Genomic DNA, 22,494 nt, shown 5'->3' on the forward strand with positions numbered 1-22,494 from the left:
TATATTTGACAAAAATGTTTGAAGGAATGCAAGTCTAATTCCAAGACTGGTGCAGCCTTGGAAACCTTCTAAATGCAGTGGATGCTAGATTAGGCCTCTTCACTTGAGCCCTTCCTGCTGCTGAGGGTTTTCAGGTAAGGCTGAGGCTCTACCACACATGCTGTAGGCAATGAGAACTTGAAGAAATTTCTGCATTCTGTACTTTTGAACCAGGCACTGAAAAGCACATATTATGCAAGATCAGAGTTTCTGCATCAAGTGATTAATAGCTTTTCAATGAGCTAGCCTAAGAGGTGGTAGTAGGTTTCCTATAGTTTTTCTCTGACTGCCTTTGTATGGGAACCTGGAATAAAATAAGCTTGAAAGAGATGTGAAAATCATCTAGCATAACAAGTATATTTGTTGTACTTTACAGTTGTGTTCTATTGCCTTTTGGATAATATAGGTAAACATTTCAATGATGCAAAACACTAATTTTTAAGCTAATTAGGAGAGGAGGGATCTAAGTCTTGAAACCGAAAATTATAAGTGGGAATTGTCTTCTTGAATAACTGGATATGTCATATCTGGAATTTCCCTCTGAACTTCTTTAGGGAGCCCTATGATCATCTAACTCGCTTATACTCTTTGAAAATGTGTTGTTTGGTTTTTTTGTTTGTTTTTTTTTTATTTGGCAGTAAAACAACTGCAGGAGCAATGATTAGTTTGTGTGTTTTGTGAAGAGATGATGCTTACCATTTATTGCATTTCATGTTTATGTCGGAATGCTACTGACATTATGAAATAAATACAAAAAGCCTTAACGTACCATGACAGTCAGAGACTTAATACTGAAAGCTCTTTGATTAGAAGAAATTTTTCTTCTTGAAGAAGAGCGATATGGGGAAAAAAGTGTTAGTGGAATGCAGTTCTTCGTCAACATTTTAATTATGCAGCTTAGTGGTTTTAGTCATTGGAGTTAAGTCTCGCTTTGTGTATAGCTTTTGTTTACTTCCATTACATTACTTTGCAGTCATTATATACTGACCACTGGGCAAGGTCACACTAATATAGTAAGTAATGTTAGTACTATTTAAAAATAGTATGGTTTGTAGGTTATGTTTTGCTTTTTTTTATTTTTGACACAGTGAAGAAAAAAGTTTTAAGGTACGTTGTCTAGCAGTTGGCAGGCATGTGATTAGAAGTGTTGTCAAATCCTTTGATGCTGATGTTAATACATTCTTAAGCTTTCCAGTGCCTTTCTTAAAATGACCCATCTGGAGGCAGAGCCACCCCAAAAGCAATGCTTGCTGCCCAACGCTTCCACTTCCCATCTGGGTAACTCTTCAGTTTGCTCAATGTTGCTCTTAATTCCCTTTCCTCTTCCTGTTCCTGCCAGAAGAGCAGCTGGTCCCAGTCCCTTGTTCTCATGGAGGCTTGCTCCAGCCGCAGAGAAGCCTTGACACGATCCTGTTTGCATTGGTTACTCACTACTTGATGTGAAATGAGTTACTGACCTTTCTGCTTCCTTTGAGGCAGCAATTACTTCACAGCTGACATGGTGTAAATAGCATAGCTGAGAGCTGTAGGAACTTCATGAGCAAGCAGGAAAACTGTGCTTTACATTCAGCACAGAATGACAGAGTGCGGGAGCAGTTCTTTTACCTTTCGTTCTCTGAAGTGCTAGCAGAGGAGCTCTGCTGTTGGGATGAGAAGCCTTGTGCCTTTTACTCCAGAGCATGCATTCAATCAAGCAGTCAGTGAAAATGTAGCATGCAACCTCCTTGGTCTGTAGATGGCATCATATAATATTGGCACCAGTAAGGATGTCTACACGTGGTATTTCATAGCCTTTGTTGCAGGATATTTCAATAAGATGGATAGTCATTGTTTTGGGCTGACAGTTTTAATGTGTGTTTCTGTTATGGCATAAATGACCAGCTACAATTTCCTGTCATTACCTGTAGTTTCTCTTGGACTTAGGTAATTTTTTTAATTAGCCAGCTTTTTGTTAGGAAACAAATTTGTATGCCTCCATCTGTACTTAAGGAAAAAAAAACTTTAAACTTGGTTATTTTTCAACAGCATATCTCATTTTTCTTGGTAGTCACATTCATCCTCCTTTTTCAGATCACTCTTAATCTTTAGACAAATATCTTTGCTGCTTCAACATAGCTATTTATCAAGAGTGCTCTTTTAGTAGGTATTAGCATTTCTTGCTATACAAGTTGGCAACATTATTAAAACTTCCCTCAATTACTTGCTCTTATGAAAAAGTGTTGCTCTAATTTTCTTCCTACTTTGAGGTTTTTGGTGATTCATTTCTCTTTGGAAGAATTGTTTGGTTTGATCTCATACTTAAATTGCTCTGCACTTCTCATAAGATGTCAGTATGCTGAGAGCTTGCTGGTTCCAGCAATATGCCAGTGTTAATTTTGCATTTGAACTGGTTACCATCTGCAAGCCAAACGTTAACAGAGGTGGTTGCAAGTGTCTCAATCTTTTTGCCAAGAATGTTGACTTTTTTTTTTTAATGGTGTTGTTTATGGATACAGTGAGAGGAAACTTATTTGTGCACACAGTGGAGGCTACACCTGTGATACAATACAAGGCCTCTATGGAGTCATAAGGCCTTTTAGAAAGGTTTCCAACTCCTTGTAGACCTTGAAGAAGTTGCTCACCTGTGAAAGCTTTGCCAGTAGAAACTTGTTTGAAGGAAAGCAGATCCAGATGGCTCTTGTGTAAATGTGGGGAGACCTTGTCTGAAAGGTTGGTAAAGGGAAAGAAAATTAGAATAGGGAAAGTAAATGTTTTAGCTTGTCCTCAGTTCTGGGATTGTTTATACATATGAGAGAGTTGTCTGTGAAAAATTGAATACTGAGATAATTTCACACTTGTGACTAAATGAATTTAATTAAAATTATTTATTGCTCTTTCTCCCTGCTCCCACAAACACTTACTCAGTATCTGTATGTGGCTGTTAAAAGGTCATTAGTGTAAAAAGGAAAGCAAGCGTTTTACTCCCCTGACTACTGAGAAAGCTGAACTTAATACAAAAAAAAAAAAGGTTTCTGATGTGCCCCTAGACACCGCAAATATGTAAGTGAACACTGCTGTGGAAGTGACTACAATTTACAGCTATCTGTTGGCTACAGTCCGCACTATCAGTTCATTTTGGTCATAGATGTTCTGAAGGAACTCCTCTCATCACTGCATCTTTCTGACACGTGAATGCATTCTGAACATCGGTGTTCTCAGAGGAGTTATGAAAAAAGCCTGTTCCCAAATTCTTTGCACGAAAATCAATATCAAAAGGAATTTTAGGGAGGAAAAAAAAAGAAAGCCTAATCTCAGCCTGCATATGCAACACTTTAAATTGACTCCAGACAGGCAACTGCAGAGGCACTATCCTATTGCTGCATTTTTTTGTTAATTTCTTGAAAATGCTTTTCCAGATTTAATACATCATATCTGAAATAGGCACTGACTTTTCAGTTAGTTAAAAATTGCTTTAGTTCAATACTTATCCTGGAAGGGAAAGTTTAAAAAAAAAAAAAAAAAATTGAATGTGCAGATTTTTTTTGCAAACTTCCAGAATCTGTCACAGGGCTCTTAGAACCCAGGACAGAACCTCTTCCTCATGCTGGGGCTATGACTTTTTTCCAAAATGTCTTGGGAAGTTTTTAATCCACTCTTCCAATATGTTTTTTTGTTTTTGTTTTTTTGATGAGGTTGATTCACCATCTTTTTGCCTGGAAGTCACAAATAGGCTAGGTAGTTTTGTAAAACAAAACTATTTTCCCTATTATTTTCCCAAATAGTAAATTATATCTCTGTAGACATTCAGATTATGCTTCCTGGTGTTTGTCAGTGTATGAGAAAATGAGCTCCATAAATTGATAATTGACAAAGTTGTACCCCATCCTTGATTTTGGAAAGTGGATAAAGAATGACTTGATTTTTCTTGTGAAATTTGGCAGTTCTGTGACTTAAGTGCTGTCTTGGAGCAGCTCACACTACTTTGAGAAGTAGGGACTTGAAAGTAGATTTCGCAGTGACAAAAGCAACTTGCATCAACATAGGCAAACAAACATTTGGTAATAAGATAATTAACGTGATGGTCAAATGTAATTCTGTCATCACAAATGCTAAGCTTGTCTATCATTTCTACTCAGATATGTTAATAACTTTTATAAAAATACTGAAATCTTATTAGAATCCTGAATGACTTTCTGATATTTAGGTTATTTAATTTCTGAAAGCAAGATGTATGAATTTCTAATGTGTTCTTTAATACCCTTTTCCATGACTCCAACCATAATAGTTTGGAAGTAATCAAAATTGTGTTGCTCACATCATACTGTTGCTCACATCATACTCTTCTATGTACTTTTCTGGGTTTCACTATTTTGTCTTTGTTTAGCATTCCTGCGTGGTAAAGTGATTTTTCCTAAACTGAATGCTGTAATGCAATCTGAAATATCTTCTATATTTGAATTGGGGGGGGGGGGGAAGCCTACGTTTGCCATGTGCCTTGCAGTGAACAGTGGTCATTTCACTGTTCTCATCAAATGTCAGAATGATTTCCCTTGCACAGGCTTGAATGAAGAAGCTATAGAGTTGCAGGTTCTCATAGCTATTCATTTACTACTAACATTATTTCTCTCTATAGCTTTATTTTGATAACATGTTCCTATTAAGCAATAATAAGGGGAAAAACTAACACAAGTTAAGGAATCAGCTGGATGAAACTTAGGTCAGTTTTTAAAAGAAAATATGTTTAAAAGAAAATATGTTTTGGACAGGCTGGAAAGTAAATATATGTGCATGGTGCTTTTTTTGGCCTTTTTTTGTTTTACTGTGGTGTTTTGTGCTCTGGCTCTTTTTCATTCATCATAAACTCTGAATCTAAGCATTAGTTATGTTTATCCTTTAATCCTACTGTCTGGGTTTGTTTATGTAAGATTTAGTCTATAGCGAGGGTGGGTGGTCATGTTATAAACAAAGCTGACCCTCGGCCAGTGCAAGAATATCCAAGAACCGATTGCTTTACATACACAAGTTAAATTTATTCTGAATTCGTTTTGTGAGAGTTGGGGTCCCTGTTCCCCGTACCATTGAGCAGATAAACTTGCGGTAATTTCCTTCCATTTTGCTGTTTGTTTTCTAATGTACGAACAGCAAAATAAGGAGGAAGAGCAGCTAAGTATTACCTTAAGATAGAAACTCATTTAGTGACCATGTTTCATTGTTCAGTTAACTAAAACACTTACTATAGAGTGCATTTACTACTGGTTGTGTACAAACCTGGCCCAGTAAGATTCTTATTGGTCCCTGGTAACCTTTACTTCACAGAAAATAATTAATAGATACCAGAAGCAGACGGCCTGGGTAAACAAATGTGAGAACCATAATGTCAAGAGTGCTCCCACCTTTCTTTGCACATGAAGCCAATTTTTAAGAGTACAGATTATATTAGAGGTTTAATTATTTGTTTTCCTTAATTGTTGATATTACAGCTTCCATTAAGAAAATGCCTTGCTAGGGCGCTGCAGTTTGAGGCTGGGTTCCTTACGTTTTAGGGCTTTTTTTCCTTTATTTGATGAATGTGTTGGAACAGACTGGAAATAACCAGACAAACTAGTTGTCTGGACAGTGAAGTAATAGCTGTGGAAATAACAGATGCTTTCACTCACTGTACACTTTATATTCTGTACACAGAGGGAAAGTATAGAAAAATTGTGGTGGGCTTGTTCTGATATGCTGCTGGGAACAAGAGACCCACAAAAAGTCCCACATAAGTCCTATTAATCACTAAAATCCAACTTAAATCCTGTTTTAATGTCTTAAGTAGGATTTAAATGATGCCTAGTTTAGGCCTTTAGACAGGAAAAAAAATTACCCTAAAGATTACTAAAAACATAGTATTTTGCAATTTCATGAAGCCATATGTAATAGGATTTCAAGGCCTCTGATGGACTCTACCCTTTTAGTGAAATCCTAACTCAAGCATTCTGTGAGGAAATACTGTTTCGACTCTGTTCACCAAAAAAAAAAAGAACCTAGCCTAGGATCTTAAACAGAGGATACTGTCAGTATTCCGACTGTTCCCTGCACATGTATTTGATTTTAAAATAAGTTCTAATTTAAAAATAAACCTTTGGTTTTTTTTCCACTGCTGATTGTGAAACACCCATGTAAGCGAAAGGCAAAATAAATCCAAAAATGCTGGAGCATAAATGCTGAAATCAAAGCTGTATGAAGTAACTTGGGTAATATAGGCTGGCAAAGTTCTGCATCCCCACCACCCCCAGCAGCTCACTTGCTCTGGTGCCTCCATTATTGCCTGCATGTTCAAATATAGTAGGTAGCTAAATATCTGTATGGAAAAGTCAATTTTCAGTTATTTCATCTTTTAGCAATAATGCAAACAGCCTAAAAATTCTAGTCATGACTCAATCTGACAGCAAAAATTTAATGGAGTTCTGCAGTTATTCTGGGCTGTGGTATTTTCTTCAAATGGGGAGACATGAGCTTATTTTGAAAATGTTTTTATTAAAATCACGTTTCCTGACTTCGAGTGCAGCAGGTTTATGGGGTGATGCGGGTGTGTGGTCCTGTGGTTAGAACAGGAGAGTACGAGTACTCCAAGAACTCTGACTATGCAGCAGTGCTGCCATCAGCTCTGTGTGATCTAGGGCAAACCACTAAACCTCTGGAGTTCATTTTACCTATTCACGCTGGCTAAAATGCTGATTTCAGAATGGGCTGGGAACCATAATTAGACATTTGATTTGCCTGAGATTCTTGGAGGAAAGATCCCCATGCTTAATTATTCACCTACACTACAAAGCTTTACTAAGCACTGCTATGAAGTGAAAGATACTGTATTCTCTTGCTGTGTCAAGAGAAGGTGCTTTGACTTTCAATGTGTTTAATTGTGTTTAATTTACAGTTTGAAAAAAGAAGTCACATCTCTACATTGTATTATTATTATTATTATGAGCTATATAGATGATGATGATGAGTATTTTTTGTCATCTCACAGCTTGTTTATTACAAAGCAAGTCTAAATCTAATTCATTGCTGTCACAAGCTCTAAGGTGTGGTACGAGTGACAATTTTTGCAGATTTTTCTTAACTTTTCCCCTTTAGGCAAAATATTTGTACTAATTATGTGTGATAACTTTCTACCATTTTGCTCATCACCTTGGGAGCGCTAACAAATAAATCACAACATGTTTGTCAGAAGCATGGACTGACAGGAAAAAAACAAATCAGTGGGTGGGGGACATGCAGGAAATGTTCTTCTAAGGCTTTGTGCTCAGATTTGAATTGCAAGACTCTTTCTGCACCTGAAAACATTGCCAAGATGATGAGTCAAGCTTGAGGCCTCATTTAAGGGAGGGTAGTTCTACATGATGCAACAAGCCTACTAGGAAATGGAGGGGGTTTGGGTCTCCAAAATAAAATAAAAATCTAAGTAGGTGAGCTTTTTTCCCCTCCATGTATTATCCTGATAAAGGATAAAAATACACCTAACCAAATAGTCACTTAAATATTTAGATCAGGGCATAAGAGGAAAGTGAAGTCATTCTATTAGCATAGTGGACAAAATGTATTTGATCTGTGCTAGATAGAAATGATTTGTGCATGGAGGAAGTGTTGCTGGTGCAGTGCAGATTTTTTTTTAAAGTGTGATACGTATTCTCTATTTCTGCTTCAGTTTACTTAATTAACAAGAAGTTGCTGATGCCTTATAAAATTGTGCTCCAAAGCATTTGTTTCATATTCATAGGAACTAGCTTCTGTATGGGCTTACAACTTGTAATAGTTGTGTTTGTACCATGTGTAGCAAATGAAAGCAATCTGGATTTAGAGGGGTTGTACTACATTACTTCTGTGACAACAGGAAGCTACAGCTTCAATTAGTGGTCAAGTCACTATAGGAGCCATAGTACATGATTGTAAGTAAACAAGATATTCTGCTGCTTTGCCTTGAGGAGCTTAAAGCTGTAAGATGAACTGACAAAGTGTGGGCAAGATAACAGGGTGCTGTAAGCAGCATGTTGATTAAAAGTATGGATATGTGAATGAGAATAAAAGTATTCTGTTTTGCTTTATTGTTTCAGGGGCAGTCATTCTGTTGACACTCAGGAGTTGCAGAACAGGACAAGAAGAGGAGGATGAGAGTGGGGGTGCCTCAAAAAGCAAATACTGAAAGAGGTAAGTGTTTCATAAGCTCTTCTTGCCTCACATAAATAACAGGGTCTCCTACGTTGCCCAGTCTAAATTAGTTAGACTAGTATCAGTTCCTCAAAACATCTGATAGCAGTTGTAGGATAAGGAGATCTGTGATTATCCAGACAGACTTGCCCCAGACTGATCATCTGAAATCAACTTCACTTCCTCTGGGAAAAATGTAGCAGATGGCATGGATAGTGGAGATCCAGCCGATGTCATGTAAAGTTTTTGATACCATCTTATATGCTTATCAAGCAGTCTTATTTGTTAGATGGACTTGCTGAGACAATTTTAAAATGAATATATCAGTAGGCTGCTAAAGCATATTCAAGGCATTGCTGTCAATAATTTGCTATCAAATGAGAAAGGCTGTTTTAACTAAATTTACGCAAGATTTGTGTTTCTGGGTTGATTACCATTCCATGCTTTATTTTTTGGTAGGGGTGGTAAAATAGAAAGGATGTGTACTATGATATTTTGACAGGTGATGCTGGGCTACCACCAACTTGGAAAATGGAAACTGTTGTGGAAAAAAAAAACCCTAATGAATTTTTAATAAATTTAAAAGGTGATAAATTATGCAGTTAGGAGTAGTTTTTTATAGTTGTTATACTTCAGGGGAAAAACTTGTTTAAAAATGTTGCTAAGGCTTCTGGTGGATGCAAATGGTGGTCAATGTGATTTTTTTCAAAAAAATAAAATACAAATGGGGATGTTTAAGTTGATGTATTTATCCTTTGTAGCAGATGTAAAGTAATCCACTCCATCCAAGGCTCCTAGTTTCACCTGAACCACTGTGATTTGCCTTGAGCAATGAATTTTGGGAAAGAATGCTTAGAATACAGCATAAAAAATAAAATGTGACCTTTGAAAGAAAAAGGAGATTGCGTTTAAGTGAAGAAAATGCAGAGGGGAGATGCAATCAACCTGCACACTTATGCAGAAGTTTTGAAGAAGAAAAAAAATGAGGAATTACTTGGTGTTTATTAGGTTTAAGGGGCTAAAACAGTAGGAGGGGAGCTCTTGGTTAACCATCATTACAAAGCTTTTCCTAATGCCAGGAGTAGTGAGGTACTGGAATGAATGCTGGGTTGTGAAGCTTCTACAGGAGATCTTCAGGAACCTGTTAGATATTCATTATTTATGTGAGAGTTGACTGCACCTGGAAGGAAAGCTGGGTGCAGCACAATCAAAATGCTTAAGTCTGTTTCAACCCTGTTTTCTGTGCTTCTGTATGTCATTCATGTGTGGAAAAAAAAAATAATTGAGCTCTATTATCCATTGTGCATGTTTAGCCCAGTGACTTGTGATTTTTAGTGGAATGTAAAAAAAAAAAAAAAAAGAGAACTATGTCTGTTGCCAGAAGGCACTAATATTTTGATGTTTCCTTTCTGCAATATTGCCTGAGAATCTTTTGAGGAATGGATTAACTACACACTTTGAACTGCCTGTAAATGTATTGACTTTGCATTTTACAAGCTGGATGTATTTAATACAAGGCTTAGTTCTGAGGTCACTGTGCCAGCCAGGTTCATTTATAGGTTCTATTGAATGTGAGAACTTACTAAGGGGCTCTTTCATGGCTCAAGTCCACTGACAATCGCAGTTTTGCTAGTGCGTGATGTTTGTTTGGGAGAGGTTGGAATTGAACCAAAAGCTAGTCTAAAGTAGGGATTCTTGTTAATACAGTGAAATATATTCCAGATAACTAAACGTTACTGCATTTTGAGGAGGGGATATTTTTGTATCTAATTCTATGGAAATGGAAAGGAAGTTCTTTGCGATCTCAAGTCTATATTTCTATGTTTTTGAGCATGTATAGTCAAACAGCTTTAAGTTGTAGTTTTGTGCTTTCTGGATCATCTAGATCACCCTGGAAAATGTCGAAGAGCTGCTTTCTATAGGAAGCTTTCAAGATCTCTTTTAGACTAGAGCTTGATTTTCTTGGTTGACTTTATAGATTAGAGCTCTGTAGAGTAAGAATAGAAGAAAGGCCCAAATGTGAAGAACTAATTAAATCATAGCTAAACTATATCTTTAGAGCTCTGTATTGGGCCAATGAAAGGCTAAGAAATTGTTTGACAACAAGTGGAAAATTCTTCTCTAGTTGGGTGTCATGCTTTTAGGTGGAGTCGCATGAACCAGTTTGTCATTGGATCTCCACTGTACTCTCCCAACCTTCTATATAATCCATGGTATGATTAGAGTATTTTACAGCCATTGTTTTAACTCCTTGTCTCATAACAATTACCTGCAAGCTTGCTGATGCATATCAAGCTTTCTTTTAAAAAAAAAAAAGATATGACCTAAAGAAAGCAGACCTTTGGAATGCTTCCATACAGGTTACATAAGGTAATATTTTGTTGTGTTATGTCACGTCTGCTCAAATTGTTAGGAAGCTTAGGATTACACTATTTCCTAGGGTTTATATAATTAATTAGAAGCTCGGGTTGAGCTATAAAAATTAAATAGTTGTACTGGTATGGTCAGCTTTAATTTTCCTAACTGATACCATAGTGGACTGTTAGATAAGGCCAGAAACTCCAGCCTTTAGCAGAAGTAGAAATGCAACTAGTACACAGTTCTTCAAGAAATAAATCTTAATTGCTTGAATCATGCTTAAGTTATAGTTGCAGAATATCTGTAGATGACTGGACTATTTTCAATTATTCTGTCGGCTTTCAAGATTTATGGGGTGTTTTTGGTCCATTTTATGTGTTAGATGTTATAAATGTAAATGGATATTAAAAACATCAAATTTCATCTTTTTTGTCATCAGGTTTTGAAACTTTATTCACTCTGTGCCTATTCAGATCTACTGAAGTTGCCTTTTGATCCAAGCTGTCATTATCTGTGTCCACTGGGTGTTAACGATAAACAAAACTTGCAGATTGAGCCCTGATATGGGAAGAAATATTTAGCAAAAGACTTTCCTATTGCTGCCCAAAAATTAGTAGATAAAAGCACCTCGTAACTAATGTTGTTTTTGTGGTTTCTCCCCTGCATGCTCCTCTTCGTTTAATTCTGAGACTAGTATGAATTTGGTAGTATGTTAATCAGTGTGTTGGCAGTGCTTGTGTGTTCTTGCTTGCAGTGGTTCCTGCAGTCTCAGGCACATACCTAAATGGCAATGGTAGGAGGAACCCTCACAGCTCTGATTTCCCTTTGCTGCCTATGAGGCATTAGTGGCCTCTTAATAGACAGGCGCGTTTTTGTCAGGCCAAAAACCTAGGCTTAGGACTCTTGTTGCATATGATCAGATTTTGTACGTTCTCCCATTAGACTACAGGGTGCTGTAGAGCTGTGTGGGCAGAGCAGAGCCATGGGATCCTGAGGTTATACCCAGGACGGTGCAGCAGTAGCTGCAATTTCCAGTATGGAAGGCCAAAGAAAAGCTAAGCAGAAGAAAATTGATGAAGAAACTTCTCATAGCTGATTGAGGCATGTTAAAGGGTGCAAACCACAGGAGCCTTCTGTCATTTCCCTAGGTGGTTCATTTCTAATGGGGGGAGGGAGGAGGGACAATGAAAGTTAACAGATGTGGTTTTTGAGTAAGTTTTCTTTTTTTTTTCCCACTTGGATGGCAAAAACTTCTGAATAAGGAAATAAAACTTCCAAAGTAAGTGTTCTACTGATTGATTATTGATTTTACTTATTAATACAAAATCGGAGCAGAATGGTCATGGGTTTTAGAGGTGACCTGCCCAAACAAAGTCTTAGACACATGAACAAGCATATTTTTGTGAATAAGCCCATGCAGAGCAGCAGTGAGGAGCTGGATGAAAGAAGTATATTTGAGCAAGTCTGAGGCAGCAAAAATCAAAGTTAGACTAGTGAAATAATAGTTTACAACCTCAGGGAGCTGATCCTACACTGAGAGAGGATCATGTGCTGCTACTGACTGTTGTATGAGGAACAGCCGTTATGAGAGGTGGGGCTTGGCAGAGCTCTGTACCAAAATCTCTGCCTCTGAAACCTCTTCTATGCCCCTTGCTCAGCTTTGCTGGGCTTTCTTTCAACCTGCTTATAGTCTTGACATTAACAGTGTAACTTGGATTTTGTATGTAACATCTCTATGCTTTCGATTCTTGGGGTGTTAGAATAACACACTTCTCTTACAAAACATGGGCACTGGTTGTGAATCTTCCAAAACTAGCCAAAGTTCTTTACAGTTGTTATTTTTTTTCAGTGTTAAAAGCTAGCTTGAGATTCCAAGCAGGTAATTCAAATACAATATTAAATCATATTAGAATATCTGTTCTGGGGCACAACATAGTACAGTTTAAAAAACTACCCAGGTAATATACCAGAAAGTCAACACTGCAGAAGTAGTGCTGATTTTCAACAATAGTACTGAACTTGGCTGAATAGTTTTTTGGGTATTTTAAACCAAACTGGAAGATAAATTATCATTAACAATTAGAATAACAATACCTCATAACAGCAGAGATTTTCAAATACCATAAAGTTATTTAACTATCAGTTATTCTTCATTAAGTGAATCTAGATTAACTAAATTAAGCGTCATTAAGTGCTTTTTGCAGTATCTTTCAGAAATGCTCTAATTGCTTCTGTTTTAAATACAAGAAAAATGAGGTAGAGAACTCAGGTGGTTTGCTAATGGCCACGTACAACACTTACTCTCTGATCAGAATTGAGGGCTAGGTTCCGAGGGCTTCTGTTCTAATATTAAAACCACTAGCCCCAATTTGATACATGTTTTTTAAAAAAGTAAATATAAAAATAAAACAACTTCATTCCTCTCTTACAAAATTTTCAATTTGACTGCATTAGCTACCCTAACAATGTCTGATTCTTTTTAAATACGTTTTAGAATGGGCTTTGGCATCTGATAGAAATTATAAAGAAGAATTTTTTATTCTTCAGACCAAGTCTTATTAGTCATGGTTTTGCCATTTGTAAGCTCTATGGTATAGGTATACATTTTACAACTGTTTCTCAGGGTAGAAAAGCAACATTTTTTCCTTTTTCCCCTTGTCAGGAACATTTCTGTAAACTGTGAATTGCAAAAGGTCAAAGTACATCACAGAAATGCACGCAATTTATTTAAAGATTTTTTTTTCCAAAATCCCAGTGGCCCAGCACAGAACTCACCTCCAGTGTAGCTGAGTGACTTACATAACTGGTAGTATAAAATAGCTGAGAAACAACATCCTAAACTTGATTTTCTCCCCACATCCCTTTCTGTTTTTCAACTCCCTGAAAGACAGCAGGACTGAACTTGTGCAAACAGGCTGCCGTCCTTCTGAGTATGACTGTGATGTGCAAGGAAGAGGGTGAATAAGGTAGTTCTCTAGCTCTTGTCTAAGTGCATCAGACCCACTGGTATGCGCTTCTCCCAGTCCCTGAGCGTTTCCAAAACAGTGACTGTTTCAAGCCAAGTGTTAGCATTTCCTTTTAGCACATGGCTTTCTCTGTCTTCCAGCACAAAGAAATGTGCCTCTTGCTGAGACTGTATTTAAAAGCAGAATTCAACCCATAAATGAAGACTGATTGTGTCCATTATCTAGTGACTATTGTTATTCTCAGGTGGAGGAACCAACCTCTTGAAGCAAAATAGTTTAATCTCAAACTATTCGAAACTGTATAGGAATCTGGTTCTTACTATTGTCTAATTATGTTTTAGAGGACAGCACAATTGCAAGCAATTGAATGTTAGCTCATGCTAGCTTGTGTTGGGGCTTTTCTTCCTTATGCCAGTGAGTTTCATTGCTGCTATTTACATAGACAATGTGGTATGCTGCAGTGAGTGTAGAGAACAGGTACCTTGGTGCATGCAACAAATTATTACGCATGCAAATATTTAATGTGTTATAATGTTTAGGAAATAATCTAGAATATGATTGTGATGCAGGGCAAATGGACAAATAAGAGGGTCAGAGCTTACTTGACTTTTCAACTAAGCTAAGACTGTGGTGTTCTTCCTGTTCAGATAGTATATAGCCAGGGTTTACCTCTGAGGCAGAGAAAGACAGTAGTTGATTACTTAGAACAAATTTCCTTAAACTGTTAATTTACTGCACATCTGATAATGTAATGCACTGTACTAGTTCTGCTCTTCTACAATACACAGGCAGGTTCAACCCTGCGTTTCTTCATATCCTGAGATTATCAAGAGAGAATACAAGATATGGCTTCCTCTCTAGTGTGTTACAATTTGGTTGCAGTTTTCTTGACACACAAGGATTCCTTCTCTGAGCATTCTGGCACATGTATATTCCACTGTGTGCTGGCGGAGTGTGTGCTGAATGCTTCTAAACTGGTGACTTCTGGAGTAGCCCATGTGAAGGGGCGGTGGTGCTCCACCCTTCCATTTATCCTCGTGACCAGTTGAATCTTCCCATGTTGCCTGAAGCTGAAGTTGTTCTTGCACCAATTGTTTACATGTAAATAATGCATATACTTTGTTAATTAATGGAGTTGGGGGGGGGGGGGGGGGGGAATAAAACTCTTGTTTTCTTCTAAGTGGGAAGGTATTTGATTTTTCTTGGAGCCCTAGGGTATTTTATTTGATAGTCTGTGATGACATCTCCAGACTTCAAACATTGCCTTTCTTGCCAGGATGTTTTGCTTTCAACATTGGTAAAGGTTTATAAAGGTAAAGTACAACTGGAAAAGTATATCACTTTGAAAAGTAGATAAATGAAAGAAAATGAAATATTGGCAGGCTTTTCAGGAAGATTGCTGAATTGGTGGAAGATTGGGATTGCTGAGGCCCATGCTGCAAAGCGTATGCCCTGTAAGAGTCTCATCTTTTCTTACTCTGAGGTGTGGATCTCCTTTCTGCTTGGGTGTTTAGGCTGCTTGGTATGGTAGCTCCTAAACAAGGCTTTGAATATGAAAGCTTGTATTTCATGAGCTTGTGGGATGGGGAGGAAACTGAAAAATCAACCTAGAAGCTCTCAAATGCTGAATCAAAAGCTACGCTTCACAGGGCCCCCTCAAGAGCTGGTAGCATCTGTACCTCATGGCAGGGTGACTGGTGTCACAGCAGGAGGAGACTGCAGCTGCCCAAGTGCCTCCCCCGAGCTGCGGTGGCTGGGAGATGGTTGTGGTCCCCACAACCTTCTTCTGCATTTGGATCCCAGCAGGCATTCATGTTGTGTTAAGTCACATCTTGAGATTTTCATCTTTTATTTCTGTGCTCAATCAATATGACTAAATCAAGGGACTCGGATTCTAGGTTTAAGTATTTGTGTGGAGCTATGTAACCTCAGGTCCTATTAGAGATGCTTATTGCTCTATCACATCTTTGTCAGCTCTCATTTTCGGTGAAGGGAAGGCTGAGCTGAAGTAATACAGAAAACAAATGTAAATGACTAGTATCCTTCTGTATGATGATACTCCAGGTGTAATGCTTGTGTATTGACAAGATGGTTTTGAAACTAGCTAAAATGCCTTTAGCAGACCTCAACTTCTCTGGCTTTATAGCCAAGACTGAAAGCATGCAATACTAAAGATTTGAGATTGCTTCCTCACACCCAGTAACAACTGTTTTAATTAATACTGCAGCAACTAAAAGCTAAGATGCTTGCAAGTTTCCTATTTTAAAGGAACAAGAGATTTCCAGATACAACTGGCAAGGATTTATACTTCATTAAGAATTCCAGAATACTACTCTGTGCTCTAGGAAGCATAATGTACTCCTAGAAAGGTAATGCAAGCTTCAGCAACAGAGCAAGCCATGAGTACTGAAATTTATCGGAGGTGTCAAAGTTGAATGGGTAGAGAGGGAAATCAAACTGCACTTATTCAGCCACACTGTTGCTTTGTCTAACAATCCAAAGTAGCCTAACAAACTGCAGATTAATAATTATCTGTATTTGTTTGCTATGATTCCACAGTGTCTGAATCTTGAACTTCAAAGACTGTTGAAAGTTAAGTATTCTGTTAGCTGAAATCATACCATCTTTTCTTTTTCTATGATGGGTGAGGATCCCTCTTATACTCAAGTCATTTACACCATACAGTCTTATGGTTTAACTGGAAGCCATGAAAAATGTTTTTTGCGATTCAAGGAGAGGGTGCTTTGCCTCCAAGAGAAAAACGGATTCCTTGACCTATCCCTGTTACCAGAAACTAGACATCTGAATGTTAATTTTAAGTTGTTGGCTCTTCCTAGCATTTTTCCTTGAGTCAGTGATATCAAATGTGAGTTATATGACCGAACAAATAAGCTGCTAGAACACTACAGAGAAAACTAGGCAGAGATCATAGTTTTTAACAATTTATTTCCCTTCCCATTTTAGAGTTAAGCAGATAGTGTTTTCCTTTTGACTAAAGCCTTATGCATGTTTTTACAGTGTAATTTTCCATTTATAAAAAGGAAACAAATTTTTGGTATGATTCTGGCTTGTGCTATTAAAGCTAGGTTTGCAGGACCAAACTGAATCAAAACTTTTATTTTAAATAGCTGTCTGAAAGTTCAGATTATGAAGTATATGAATGTAGTATCATTTAAGTGTCCCAGAAACACTTGGAGATGTCGCAAGAGTTGATTTGGATGTCCTCAAGTCTGACTGGATGACTTTGCTGTATTGGAGGCCTTGGAGAAACTGTCAGTCTGGTTGGATTGACTTTGAAGGCTGTGAAGATTGTCCTTAAAAGGGAAATAAGCATAAAATATATTATACTTGAACTCTAAGGATGAATTGCTTCAACAGATCAAGTTGCAGATGATGGTTGAATCTTCAAAAGTAATGGAGGAAGAAATGATGTTTGAGCACTTAGACAAAGAGCAAAGCCTGTATTTTTCTCATGAATGGCCACGGATACTTTTATAGATCATGTATTACTGCAGAGCTGTATTTCTCAAAGGTTTGAGAGTAATGTTGGAGGATACTGCTTACAGAAACTGTAACTAATCTAGTTAGCACTACAAGTTTTACGGATAGGAGTTTCTTTAATACCTTAATTCCTAAGGAGCTGCCAGCAGTAAAGCTGGGATAATAAACGATGACTGTTCAAAGTTGCTTTAAGTATTTATTCAAGAAAGAGTAATTAAACTGGACAGAAATTACTAAGTACGGACGGCTGTAGCCTTAAAACAGGCATTAGGCATTGGAATGGGCTGCCCAGGGAGGTGGTTGAGTCACCATCCCTGGAGGTCTTTAAAAGACGTTTAGATGTAGAGCTTAGTGATATGGTTTAGTGGAGGACTTGTTAGTATTGGTCAGAGGTTGGACTAGGTGATCTTGGAGGTCTCTTCCAACCTAGATGATTCTGTAAACATGCTGGAGGCAGAGGCATGTGATGCTTTAAAACCTGTTTCAGAAGAAAAGGAAGGCTTTGCAGCTGGTTACACAGTGGGATGTTGCCATGTGCCCTCCATTTAAGCATTAGCTCCCCACTAACAAAATAATGTCACTAGGCCTCTGCCCCTCTGAATGTGCAGGCTTCGTTATCTTATTACATGACCTTTAAGGAAATAGAAAGCCAAAGACTGTGTGAAAGCTGCCTTGGAGCGTCTCTAATGATCTCTTGTAGTTTCACAACTTTTCAAGGACAGGCAAACAAAGGTGTCCCCTCCTGCCATTGTGCCTGTGCTGTGCTAGAAAGCAGGGTCATGTCTGCCACCCCTGGGGAGAGAGATCTGGAGGCCTGAGGAGCCAGGAGGAAGGTGGAGAGGTGAAGCACCTGAAATGTCAGGCTGGGAAAAGTGATTGCCATCTCTCCACAAAGAGCTGTGCATGCATGCGCACCTGTGAGTGTTGGACACTACCTGGTGCAAACTTGGCTTTGGCATCACTAAATCTATCTCAGTTGATTTAAATATTGTCTACATATATTTAAAGTATATTCTAGACTTCAGTATTTAAACTACTTTGCATTATTCTTTTGTTTTACTTTTTCTCATTACCTTAGTGTTTTCAATTTTTTAATGAAGCCAGAGATGTTTTGGTGTGTACATAAAACACCTTGCAGAAACTAGCACTTTGTACCCAGAGTTTTGATCCAGTAGACAAGAGCAGGAAAGTGAAAATGCTTGTCTCGTTGTCTTAACTGGATGAAGTACAAAAGGAATGAGGGTAGGGGAGACTGAGGGGTGTTCTCAAGTACTTATATTTTAATCGTCTAATACTAGGGTCAATATCTATTGTGAAACTCAGTCCAGGACTGTTGTTTATGCCTGACAGTACAAATGTGATGTAGCATCAAAGCATCTTTTATCAGCAGAAATTGGCATAGTCATGGCAACCCAGGCAGGCCCTAGCAAACTCATGCACCTGCATTTCTTGTTTCTCCTTTATAGGAAGGTGCAGCATTAGCTCGGTGGTGTTCATTGAACTAGGAGTGTCAGATAGAGGCTGTGTATCTTAAAAACAATCTCTTCAAGTAGGCTGTTAGTTCATCACCACCATGGTATTCATGTTAGAATGATTAAAAACTAACCTATCCTTACTCCTACATTCTGCCTTCAGAGTGTTTTGTCTTGCAACTTCTCAAAGTTAGTGGAAGCACATGCATCTGAGGGGGAGGGGTCAGTAAAGGAAACCCATTTTTAGTCTCTTCTGGTTCTTCAACTGGGTTTCAGGTAGCTGCTGTCCTGTCAAGAGGTAAATTGGGATCTGCTCCTTCTGGGGCAGCTGCAGTCAGTGCAGCCTCAGGTGCTGGGCAAAGGACTTGAGAACAGTGCTAGGTACTTCCTGGTCCTGCTGCTTCCAGTAACAATATGGGAGAAAGTATCTGACACTGGTAGATTCTGCTATGGCTTTGTGCTGAGAGGAACTGAGAAGAATCATAAGAAGAATCATAAGCGACAGGGGAGTTTTAGGTTGGATGTTAGGAAGTACTTCTTTACTGAAAGGGTTATTAAGCATTGGAACGGGCTGCCCAGGGAGGTGGTGGAGTCACCATCCCTGGAGGTCTTTAAAAGACGTTTAGATGTAGAGCTTAGCGATATGGTTTAGTGGAGTACTTAGTGTTAGGTCGGAGGTTGGACTCGATGATCTTGAGGTCTCTTCCAACCTAGAAATCTGTGATACTGTGATAACTTGCGGAGTGGTGAAGGTTAGAAGTAGCCACCAGAGGTCATGTGGCCCAACCCCCTGCTCAAGCAGGGCCACCCACAGCAGGTTGCCCAGGGCCCTGTCCAAATGACTTTTAGATATTTCCAAGGAGGGAGACCCCACAACCTCCCTGGGCAACCCGTGCCAGTGCTCTGTCACCCACGCAATAAAGAAGTGCTTCCTGATGTTCAAAGGGAACCTCCTGTGTTTCACTCTCTGCCCATTGCCTCTTGCTCTGTCACTGGGCACCACTGAAAAGAGCCTGACTGTCATCTTTGCTCCCTCCCTTCAGGTATTTATATACATCGATAAGATTCCCCACCGCCCTGAGCCGCCCTTTCTCCAGGCTGAACAGTCCCAGCTGTCTCAGCTGTTCTTCACAAGTGATGCTCCAGTCCCTTAACTCTCATGGCCCTTCATTGGACTGTCTCTGGTAGCTCCGTGTCTCTCTTGTACTGGGAAACCCAGAACTGGACCCAGTATTTCAGGTGCGGCCTCACCACTGCTAAGTGTTACTTTACTGACCTTTGGGCAGGAATGCATTTGATGTTCATCTGTGAACAGGACCTGAGATACCGAGGAGCGTTTTTGAAGAGTATATCCATGTGATGTTATGTACCATACATATATTATGTACCATATTATATCCATGTGACTAATGTACCATAATATATTCTGAAATGTGAATGGTAGTGTTAGGCTACAAGCCACGTGAACACACAGAGGAATAAGTTGGAAACAAATCCCCTGTCTTCCAGCTGGCTGTGTGATTGATGTCATCTTTCTTCTGGATGAAGCACTAGAGCAGATGATGTTGTATCTGTGGCTGCTTCTCCACAAGCAAGAGTTGACCGGAGGTGGGGGTTACCTTCACAGCTTAGTATGCTTAGTATGAGTTGGAGGCTAGTGCTGGACAGAAGGCAGGCTGCAAATAGATACGGGGGGGGGGGCGGGGCGGAATCTACAGTTTTCACTGCAAAATTCTGCTCTTATGGAGCTCAGCTCATTTCCCTAGCTCTTGCTTCAGTGGTAGGGCTCAAAGTCCTTGCTACCTGGAGATGTAGGTAGGAATACACTTACTTTCATACTGCTCTTTGCAGTATTACTAAGAAAACTCTAAAGTATGAAAAACCTGCACAAGGTCTTATGAGTTATTTACATTCTGATGTGTCAGTCAAAATGACTGGTTTTAACATTAATGTATTGAATTTCAAACATTATCTTCTGTAGTGTACATCACAAAAGGGTATGTATAAATAGTACCTACTGATTTATTTTATTATTGCTTTTTTTTTTACTGTGTATGACTTCTAATATGTGTGGCAGAGTTGCTTTTTGTTTTCATCCCTTCCTACTGACAAGTTAGGCAGGTTGTTGCCAGTCATCCTTTCCAATAACTAAGAATCTCTGTGCTAATTCATTATTGATCTGCATGCAGAGATTTGCAACAGCTTCTCTTCTGTACTTGATTCCCGGAATTATACAATGTGAAACAAACCTGCTAGTTAGCTGTGGAGGTCAAGCAAAAATATTCTGCTACAGAAATACTGATTAGAGTCTGAAGTATGGTGGTTGTTGGTTTTATTTTGTTTAGTTTGAACTAGTGTTTGCTTGTGGATGATCAATCGTGACACATTGTGACCTTCCTTATGCAGAATCAACACATACTTCACGTTGCTGTGTATTAAATCCTCACTGGTCTGCAACAAATGTGCTATTCATTCTCTTCGGTTATTCATAGACAGCTTGACAGCGGAGGGCTTTCACTCATGTTCGTATGTCCATCCCATGTATAGATGGCTAAACAATGGTGCACCAACTGCAGTAAACAGTGTGGTAAACTCATAGCCTCAGAGCCACCTACAAATATATAATTTTTAGCAAAATACTGAACTTCAAATGTTCATTGTGCTAATGAACACTCGGTCCATTAGTGAAGTTGGTGTGAAGAGAACACAGCTCCTAGTTTCTCTTACTTACACTAAAGATTTTTTTAATGTGTAAAAATAATTGTTATTATGAAGGATGAATAAATTAATGTTTTAGTGTCTGAAGTTCAGTTTCCTGTTTCACATTGAACTTCTGGTAAATCTCTCTATTAGTGTCATTTAATGCTCCATTAGGCAATATTAAAATGTCAAAATCATCTAATAATACAAATCATTCAGCAGGAACATCCCCTGTCCATTAATAGTTTGCTAAAATCAGGCATTTTCAGGGTTATTTTTGTTACTAGCTATATATGATTTTTTCAGCTCCTTGATTATGCTTACTGTCACTTGTATTCATGTGAAACCTAAAAGGATACTGCATTTAGCAAAACGTGTAGAAATTTTCCAGAAAACTAGCAATGAAAAATCTTTCCTATCTTTTAGTTCTTGAGGTGATTACACGTTTCTTTGTTCTTGCTTATCGCCTTTTTCCATGTTCTTTCACCTTCATAAGGTTTATTTCATACTGAACCACTAAGATTAAAATATCAAAACGAGCCACGGCTTTTGGTTTTATTATTGTTTCTAAGGAGCAGATCATTAAACAAATGAAGACTTTATTCATCTTCTTTACAGTTGTTGACCCCCAAAGAATATTAGTTTATATAGTAAATACTCGTTCTCTGAGTATTTGAGTTAAATGCTTGGGAACAGTCTATGAAAACATCTCACAGCAATCAAAATGACAACCTAATTAAATGATTTCCTATTTCATTTCACATAGTCATGACCTTCATGACATCTCTGTGACATTTCCATCACTATTTCCATTTAACCCCAGCCAAGAATTTGGGTCGTTTTTTGTAATGGAATAGTTAAAGCAGATGTTATCTGCATGATTTTTGCCACCATCAAATCCATTAATGTCATGCTCCTGGTGTGGCTAGAGGCACTTAGTGTAAAGTGGATATTTTACAATAATTAGGGCAGCAGAAGAACAACATGCATACTGTGGTCTTATAAAGACCCCTTTCATTGGACAGTTATGCTGTACCTTTCGCTATGCCAGAAGGGTTAAAAGTAGCTGGTTTCTCCCTGAAGACCAAATAATTTCTTAGCAAAAAATTTTATGTAGATCTATTCCAGTGTGAAAGTGCTTCTTGTTTGGTTTTCCAAATACAGTGTTTTTATCAGACTTCACAAAAGCAGAGAACTAATGTTTCAGAATGTGTATTCATATTTTACATATAAAAGGCTTCTTTATTTTGCATACTTTCTATTGTTCATTCCTTTTGTTTTTCCCAATTTCT

The 22,494-nt window shown here is 38.3% G+C and overlaps 1 long non-coding RNA gene across 18 annotated transcripts in view; it reads left to right on the top strand.

The window, feature by feature from the left end:
- Positions 1 to 22,494, top strand: part of LOC308195513 — a 158,085-nt gene that overhangs the window by 62,667 nt on the left and 72,924 nt on the right. For all 18 annotated transcript variants that reach the window (XR_013951565.1, XR_013951566.1, XR_013951567.1 and 15 more), the window contains one exon: positions 8,112 to 8,205. This is a non-coding gene — a long non-coding RNA (uncharacterized lncRNA). The remainder of the gene's footprint in view (positions 1 to 8,111; positions 8,206 to 22,494) is intronic.

The sequence above is a fragment of the Anser brachyrhynchus genome, assembly GCF_964034855.1.
Source record: "Anser brachyrhynchus genome assembly, chromosome: 5".
NCBI classification, from domain to species: Eukaryota; Metazoa; Chordata; class Aves; order Anseriformes; family Anatidae; genus Anser; species Anser brachyrhynchus.